This window comes from Alosa pseudoharengus, unplaced genomic scaffold (genome assembly GCF_046254945.1).
Source record: "Alosa pseudoharengus isolate Yale_2024_CS ecotype anadromous, Long Island Sound unplaced genomic scaffold, YU_APseudo_1.1 YU_APseudo_1.1_scf_5, whole genome shotgun sequence".
Classification (NCBI taxonomy): domain Eukaryota; kingdom Metazoa; phylum Chordata; class Actinopteri; order Clupeiformes; family Clupeidae; genus Alosa; species Alosa pseudoharengus.
In genome coordinates this window covers 31,641,551-31,650,461 of record NW_027468837.1, presented here as the reverse complement: position 1 = coordinate 31,650,461, position 8,911 = coordinate 31,641,551, and the positions used below count along the sequence as shown (strand labels likewise).

The 8,911-nt window shown below is 41.2% G+C and overlaps 1 long non-coding RNA gene across 1 annotated transcript; it reads right to left on the bottom strand.

Moving 5' to 3' along the window:
• Positions 1-1,145: 1,145 nt before the first annotated feature.
• LOC143104079 (uncharacterized) lies at positions 1,146-4,763 on the bottom strand. Its single transcript, XR_012982996.1, has 6 exons — positions 4,138-4,763; positions 3,520-3,636; positions 3,277-3,376; positions 2,920-2,988; positions 2,690-2,803; positions 1,146-1,307 (listed from the first exon to the last, which is right to left on the bottom strand). It is a non-coding gene; the product is annotated as an uncharacterized LOC143104079 (long non-coding RNA).
• Positions 4,764-8,911: the final 4,148 nt, after the last annotated feature.

Here is an 8,911-nt window from a genome sequence, read left to right as displayed (position 1 = left end):
GATGATGAGGTATGCGTTGGCGTGGCATGAGAAGATCATATTTTATCCAAGAAGTCACCCCAGTGGTACTCTAAACCATCCCGCTTCCAAGACTCACGATCTTCAGGTGTGGGGGTGGCAAGCCGCCAGATCAACCCCATGTCCACACTGAGTCACACTCCTCTCAAGGCGATTTTTCACTGGTGGTTCAATGCGCAAGACTGTGAAGAGCAAGTCGTTAGAGCTCTTCAAGCTAAACCCAGTAAGTGAAAAACCAAGAGACCACGTTGGCCTTGTGGACATGGGGCTGATCTGTCCGAAGACAGGTTCTCTGGTGCTGCCGAATTCAACCAACTCATGTTTAATTCCGGAAACAAGGTCAGACTACAGCAACTTGTAAAGGAACAGCTGGAAAGACTAGTGGGTCAGGTGCAGGGTGACATCATATACTGGTAGGGAGAAATGTCAACCTCCCTGAGCACTGGCGTGGCTAATGGGGACTATGTCTTCAGACATCCAGAAGCAGATACAATGCTGCTCTCTGCCTATGCAAAGATGAGAGCCAGTAAGTACAGTGGACCTGTTGTTCTAGACTGTGAGGACACATATGTGTATGTCCAAGCAGCTTACGTCTCAAAACAAGTCAGAGGTGATCAGCTGATTAAGCGCAAGCATGTGTTAATCATCTACCGTGCCATGCTCTAGGAAGAGGTTGCAGATATCATCATACTGGCGGTGTCCACACCTCAGCCCTGCTGGCATTTCAACATTGATTCAACGTTGAACAAACGTTATATACCAAGGGTGAATCAACGTTGAATTATGAGTTGGATTTGCAAATCGAATCAACGTTGATATCGCAACATTGTTTCAACATCTGCCGTTTCAACATAGTTGAACACATGTTGAAAGCCTCAACAGTGAATCACTGTTGAATATGATATATTGCAACATTGAAACAACACAGTAAAATCCATTGGTTAAAGCCTCAACTACAAATTACCGTTGAATAAACGTTGATATTGCAACATTGCTTCAACATTTTACCTTTATTAGCCTATGCAACTTGCAGTAGGCCTATCACACACAAAAATGATAAACACCTTCATCAAGAACCAGTCAACTTATATATTTTTTTACATTATTTTATTTTGTTTTATGTTTTACAACATAAATGATCTATCCAATATGTATACCGATGGCATCATTCAGCAACAGCAGGGAGTGTCTTCCGACGGCCACCACCACCCACCCTCTCCGGTGCATACTTCAAATATCTTCCCATGGTGTCCATTATTCGGGTGAGGGTGGTTCGCTGAAGACAGCATCTAAAGAGGAAACAACAAACCATTATTGTCAAAAACTAGTGAAAAAGCCTGTGGACATTCTCTGGGATTTGAGGGATATTCCGATCACTGAACTTCCAAATAACGTCCATCAGTCACACTGTGTGAAGTAAGCGGTGCCAGAGAATGTCTAATAAGGGCTCTGGCGGTGCCCTAATTAGCAAGTTCATAGCTAGGCTACTTGCCTGTCCCCTGAATACCATGTAAAAAAAACGTGGTCTCTGTTGACAGCCCAGGCTCCAAAAACGGCCTGGTCTAGTCTGGACCATGAAACATAACAAACTGTTCCAGCCAGGGGAGGGAGGGGCGAGCTAGCTCTCGGTTTTGTTTGAACATCAACAGAACTCAACATCTCTTGGAGCACCTGCAAATTACTACTAGCACCTGTAATGCAAGCTTGTGTGACAAATAAAAGCAAACCTACACTAGCAGCCTCGAAGTCAGGTGCAATAGTGAGAAGTAAAGCAGATACACCACCATTATAAAGTTTGGGGTACACTTAGAAATGTCCGGTGCATTTCTTTTGATAAAGAGGACCTTTTTTAAAGGCCGTGTTGCAGGGTTCATTTTGGGCACATTTTGCTTGTTGGTAATAAACATTTAAACTGTTATCCATTGTATTTGATGTTGTTGGGCATCACAAAACGGAATATAATACGAAAAAGCAGGTACTATTTCACAGCGGTTTGAAGTGATTCTCCTCCCCCCCCCCCCCCCAAAGCATTGCATTACGTCACCTTAGGGAGGCTACAGACCAAAGCCCACCTTGAGACCCTTGAAAGTAACGAGAGAGGAGAAAAGAGAGACGAGTAAGGGAGTGTTCAGCAGTAGATAGCGCAGATTATAAAATAGATATAGATAGCCTAGATAGATATATAGACAGGTAAATAGATAGCTAGATAGATCATGTCATCTGCTGGTCGCGGGGTGAGCTCGACCAGCGGCCAAAATGCACTCGCTTCCCTAGTTACAGCAGCTCTAAATTGATATCAGGCAACGTTATTACCATTGGTAGATCATAGGGTAGCTGTGATATAAATGCTGTGATGAAATTCGAAGTGTAAATATACAAACTTCATGTTGAAAGTGTAACCGCGATGTCCATTGGAATGCATTGAAATGACTGAAGCGCAGATCATGTAGCCCCCAACGTGACGTCATCACCGAATTGCTTAAAAAAACCCCGCTAATGCTAAAAACAACAAAAACTGGCATTTAACACCATTTGGAGACATTTTTAAAAATGATTTACATATATTGAGCGCTTTATGTACCCATTAATCAACAGTGGTGGTTAACCTGCAACACGGGCTTTAAAGTGACCCAACACGTCTAGGCGGCAGTATGTCTGTGTGATATCATACCTAATTGCAACATTGCCTGCAGCAGCTCTTGCCTTCTTGCTTACACCACCTTTCCTCCCCCATCTGACTTGCAATAGCAGCTTCTGGCTTCAGGCTGGGACTGCTGGATAGCACCTAAAAAAATAAAACAGCAATTGCCATACATTTTGTTATTGTTGATAAAGGTCAAAATCATAGCATCAAAAAAATAAGGTAAGTCAATCAGGTGTACAAACAAAAATGATAATTACCTTCTGAAGGCACCCTTGCCACCATCACCATCTATGTTAAGTCTTGATATCAGTTTACTTGTGAGGGCTCTGCCAGTAAAAGATGAGTAAAAGATAAGATTAAACAAAACGATGCATCCTGTACAATAAATTGAATTGCAGTACAATTACAGAAATAATGATTATGATCAGTTTGGCAGATATTCACAACACTACTAACATTACCACCAAGACAATGGTAAAGTGGCTAAATTGCAAAATTCAAGACTATTTTAAGTACATAGCACATATGTCAAGCAAATTAGAGCATGCATAATAACATAACCCATAGCCCTCACCATGGAACAAAAAAAATACATTCAAAACACAAACACTTACACCACGTTGAAAGCAGCAGCCATGGCTATCAGACATCATCAAGTAGCACGTAGTGCCATCCAGACGGACTGACATTGCCCTGGATAATTGATGGAGCCCACTACACAGTCATAACAACAAACAGACACATGAAAAGAGGGGATAAACTAAACACAGTTACAGACACAAATACATGCTTACACATTATAATGCTATATGCGATTCTACGTGTGTGTGTGTGTGTGTGTTTGTGTGTGTGTCTACCTGGTGAGTGAACTCTCTTGCGGGCTTGGAACTTCTTCAGTATGGAAGTGGCACACATTTGGAATATTCCAGAATGCACTCAGCGTTCTCAGGGCAGCAGTCTTCACAACACACCGACTGCAAACAGAGGGAACACATGGAGACTAAGATGAATAAATTCCAAAACACACAGAACATGAAAAGACCATCACTGAAGCACTACTTCACTCACATGCATCCTAAATAAACACATGCCTCAGTGCAAGTCAGGTACATCAAACAAGGGCCAAATAAGGGCTAAGAAATGAAAAACATGTAGCCTAAAACTACCCTTCACAAACTAAAGATCGATCCCTTTACTTGTTGGCATACCCACTCATCATACTTGCCCCCATTCACATCCAATATATGACAGGTCTGTTAATGAACATGGCTATAACGTTACTAAACATTCCTGACTATTCCTACTATTCCACACAACAATGAAGTTAGTTAGTAGCTGGGAAAGTTAGCTCGCTAGCTAATTGCTAGCTAATTCTAACATGACTAACAGCTTTGGTTAACATTCCATTATGAAAACAATATATTTCGAATAAATTCCCGTTTTCAATTGGCATACAAAAGTACTGTAATTCTTACCTTATGATAACGGCAGAGTTTCTACAGCTTACACATGCAGTCAGATGCATGACAGAACAGTGACTGGTGGACTGAAGTTCAAAAAAGTCAGTCAGCGGTCAGGGGTGGGGGATGGGGGTTGCTGGGTGTGTGCACATGCGCTTATCAAGAGGCGATAAGCATCCGTTAAAATCGTTGCATTTCAGACTGTTACATTGAAATGGCTACCAAACTGATTAGAAGTGTCAAAAAAATGAAACATTTGCCTAGTCTAGTGGGCAATTATTACTAGCCTACTATTATGATTATTAACATGATTGTTCATGGTGTGACATATTTCATATCAAATTGACGCCTTTTCTTGATATCAAATCAATTTGGTTTAACATCCATGCTGACTTCGTTGATTTGGTATTTTACGACCATTTGTCAACATTTTACATTAAAACAGTGTTTCAACATTGTTTCAACATTGACAAAACAACTGACATTATTTCACCTATAATTCAACATTGATTTTCTTGACCTTTTTACAACCATTTAACATTGAACGTTGTTTCAATGTTTGTCTACATATCCTTTTACAACCATTTAGCATTTAACATTGTTTCAACATTGTTTCAACATTGACGCAACAACTGACGTTATTTCACCTATATTTCAACGTTGAAGGTCGGTCGTGTGCCGGCTGGGAGGGTTCTATGGGCATGGGAAGAAGAAGGTGTTGGAGAAGGTGAAGATCAATTCTGAGGCAAGAGAGCTCCTGGAACGAGTGGGTGAGAGTCTGGAATTAAAACATGAAGTCGGAGTGGATATAAAGGCATTTGTCCTCTCCGTCATTTATGCTGCAGGCAGGCCAGAGTTTCCAAATGGCACAAACTGAAGAATAAGTGTACAATCCGTGTCCCACCTGATGATGACTCTTTGAATCTTCATATGGAAAGGACAAACTACCTCACATATTGCCAGCTCCATTACAACCTTTACTCCATTACAGCAAGAGCATCCTTCTTCCATTGGTCACGGCTGGGAACTAGTGAACAGAAAGTGTTGACCAGTGCGTCCCACCCCCCTTCCCCCCTTGCCCCAGCAGCTCACACCTCATGACTGCTCAGATGAGAGTAGCATTGATGAGGAGTCAGTGTGGAGATTCAACAGATTCAGATGGAGAGTCTTTTCAGTTAAAGGGACACCAGGCAAGCCTGATGCTTTTTCTCTACGAAACTCCCCCTCGCTCGGTCTGAAGCTCTTTTCCTTTTCTTTGCATCTTCCGTCAAGGGTTTTTGCTGCTTCTTCGCCGGCTCTGCCATTATACACACGTTTGCAACAATCGCTAGAGTTTCGTTAGCCTCCCTGTGTGCTGTGGATGCAGGATGGAAACTGAAACTGCTTTGGTCGCCGGGTACGATACACTGAACTTGCAAGCGGGATATTCTTCCTACAGGCAGTAGGGGCGGGCGAGAGAGTCTTCATTCGCCCTGTAATTAGTCATTTAACCATATACCGACTTACGAAGATGATTAATTAACACGAAAACGTTGCCTGGTGTCCCTTTAATTCAATAAATAAATCATAATAAATAAATCATTTTAAAAAAAATGACAGACATCTGATGACATATGTGTATGTTGTAATTTTACTGTCCATAACTGAACTCAGTATGAGCAGAATGTCCATTTGAGCCTAATATTAAGGCTCTATGACAATTTTGAAATATTGACATTTAAAGAGCCAAAAATCGGCGGCCATCTTGAATATGAAGGTCAACAATAGGTGAAATCAATAAATCTACATAATTTATGAATTTTTTGACCCAAATAGTCTCAGAAACCATGTATTATGTCGCACTGTGGGAAAAACTGTTAAAAAGTTAATTTCCAGCTTGGCTGATGGCAGCCATTTTGGATATAGGGCTCTCACAAAACTTCCCCACATTTTTGTGAGGGGCACCCCGGCTAATTTTTTTCTTTAACCTTTATAGATGACAAATCCAGTGAGAAACGAACCTTCGCTCTCCACGGTCACGGAACTGCCATAGATGACCCAACTATTGTGTCAAATCTTCGCATTGTATCGCGGAGTGATTTATTGAATCTGAGTTGAAATGTCCAGGGATATTCCAACTCATGAAACGTCTCTCGGCCAATCAGAAACAAATAAATAGTTCCAACCCAATTGTTGTATAATTCCCTTTACCAGCATCATTAAACTTGGCAGCACTACAAGTCACCTTGTAGACATCTCATTTGAAAGTTCTGGGGGAAAAAAAACACTGGATGCTTATTTCACCTTTGACCCGTGTCTCTAATAAAGTATTCAGCTTTCCTTGGGGACTGTGGGGAGAAGGACTGTGAAATGCCGTTTATTTGCCCCTTGGCACCACTGTCCCGGATTAGTCAGTCATATAACAGCTTGTACTGTACTGACTGTGCAACTCCTTACACACATTCATCATTTCAATTATACACAGAGCAAGATGTTCAATTCTTTGTGCAATTGGTTGGGGACCTCCCACAGCTATATCCAACAACCTAGACAATGCGTCATAACTCATCAAGGTTTGCCTACCACCATACTGATGGATGGCTAACTAATACTAACACTACGACAACATCAACGTGGGTAGAGAGAGCTGTTCTGTGAAGCAGGGTAACTGGCAGAGAGTTGTTCTGTAAAGCAGAGTAACTGGCTTTATATAATATATTCTTTTACACAAAAGAAACCAGCTACCTAAAAAGATTCTCTTTCTATTTTTCTTTTTGTTCTATAGGAAAATAATAATTTCCTTTAGATGTCCATATATAGGCCATGTCTATGTAGTGTGTATTTTTTCTTACCGCTTTCACACCTTTAACGACACCAGTGAAGAAAATACTTGCGTACACACACAGAGGTGAAAATGGCTAAATAATGTAATATGGGTCTCATGATTCAATAGTGTTATTTTCTGAAACCTGCCGTGACAATAGTCCAATAAAACAGAGGAACTTTATGAGGGCCTCATGTGTCAAATAATAATCCAGGGGGCGAGAGGAGGAAAAGTCAATATCTCCCAGCACCTGCCTCCCTGAAGACCACAGAGCTCGGACAGCACACACATACACACCAAACACACACACACCACACACGCATAGACACACACACACACACACACACACACCACACACACACAGAAGAATGAATTCCTCTAATTAGACACACATGTCCTTAAAGGCAGTATAATAACCAACAGAATTGGTTTGTACTCAGTGCTGATTTTGGTTCTGTATTGAATTGTTACACTAAGGTCTCTTATTGCACTGAAGCTTGAATGACATCCCACGAAGCTTTGGGCAAAAGTATCAGCTAAATGAATAAATGTAGACGTGTAAACATAAATGACTAAATGTAGATGTGTAAACATAAATGAATAAATGTAGGCGGGTAAACATAAATTAGTAAATATAGACAGGTAAACATAAATGTTTCTGAAATGAGATTGGCTGTCATGGAATCAGGGAAAAGGCTGCACAGACTCTAGAGATAAGTGAATGTGTGTGTGTGTGCATGTGTATGTGTGTGTGTGTGCGCGCACACTATTTAGATAAAGAGGGCTCCTACTGTAGAAGGGCATTCAGGCTGGCGATATTCTGGGCATCTCCATTAGCAACATCGTTCTCCAGGGCAACCATGGGCATTAGTGACTGGCTTTACAGTCAGAAGTGATTGGGTTGTTGTACATTACCTTCCTTCCTTGGAAATATCAATACATAATGCATACTACACTACACTGCATGCATACTGCTTACTAGACTACACCTAGTCTTAATGACCAGGCTCTGTTTCTATGTGTGTTTTTAGCTGATTACTTGTTTTGTTTTTTATGCAGTTATCCATATTCATGCTTTTATGTTATTTCTATTATTTTATCCATATTCATGCTTTTATGTTATTATCTTTCTCTTCCTCATCCCACCTACTCGTGTTCCTTGCTTGTTGACTTTCGTGTATTAGGCAAGTGTATCGGAGGATTAAACCTATGACTTCTTTTATTTGATTTTGACATCCACTCTCAGCCAATCAGTAGACTAAATTACATTTGTGATACTAATAAATTAGCCTGTTTGAAAGGGTGCATTTGTGCTTCTGATTATAATGCATATTTTGTGTTTGTGACAACTCTGTATCAAAACAATGGAATTTAAAACCACCTTCCAAAACAATTTGAAAGGAAAACATTGAAATATACAAGCATTGGCCAGTCTTGTGAAAATTCAGTGAACCTGCCACCCTGTGTTGGTGTAAAATGGAGAAGTATGGAAGAGCTATGTCAGCATGATTCACTTCCTTAGTGGACAACACAGTTCCCTGGACTCTCCTCTAATAAGCTTTCAGCGTCCACGTGAAGTAAACCCTTCTTCCGGAGATGCATTGTCACAGAGCCAAAGCAGATAGCACTGGAGACACCCCAGAAGGCATCACACAACAGTGTGTGTGTGTGTGTGTGTGTGTGTGTGTGTGTGTGTGTGTGCGTGTGTGTGTACTGTATGTGTGTGTGTACTGTATGTGTGTGTATATGTGTGCGTGCGTGTGTGGAGATACAAAACTGTGAGAAACACTGAAAGAATGCCTGAGGGCAGAACCAAGGTGAGCAAAAGAGTAATCAGTCCGTCCAGCTGGGTAATATACTGGTAATGACCTCACCTCAAGGAACACACACACACACACTGTTCCACTTCCCCACCAGACACACACCGGGATCCATCACAGCAGATCTGTGTGTGTGTGTGTGTGTGTGTGTATGTGTGTGTGTGTG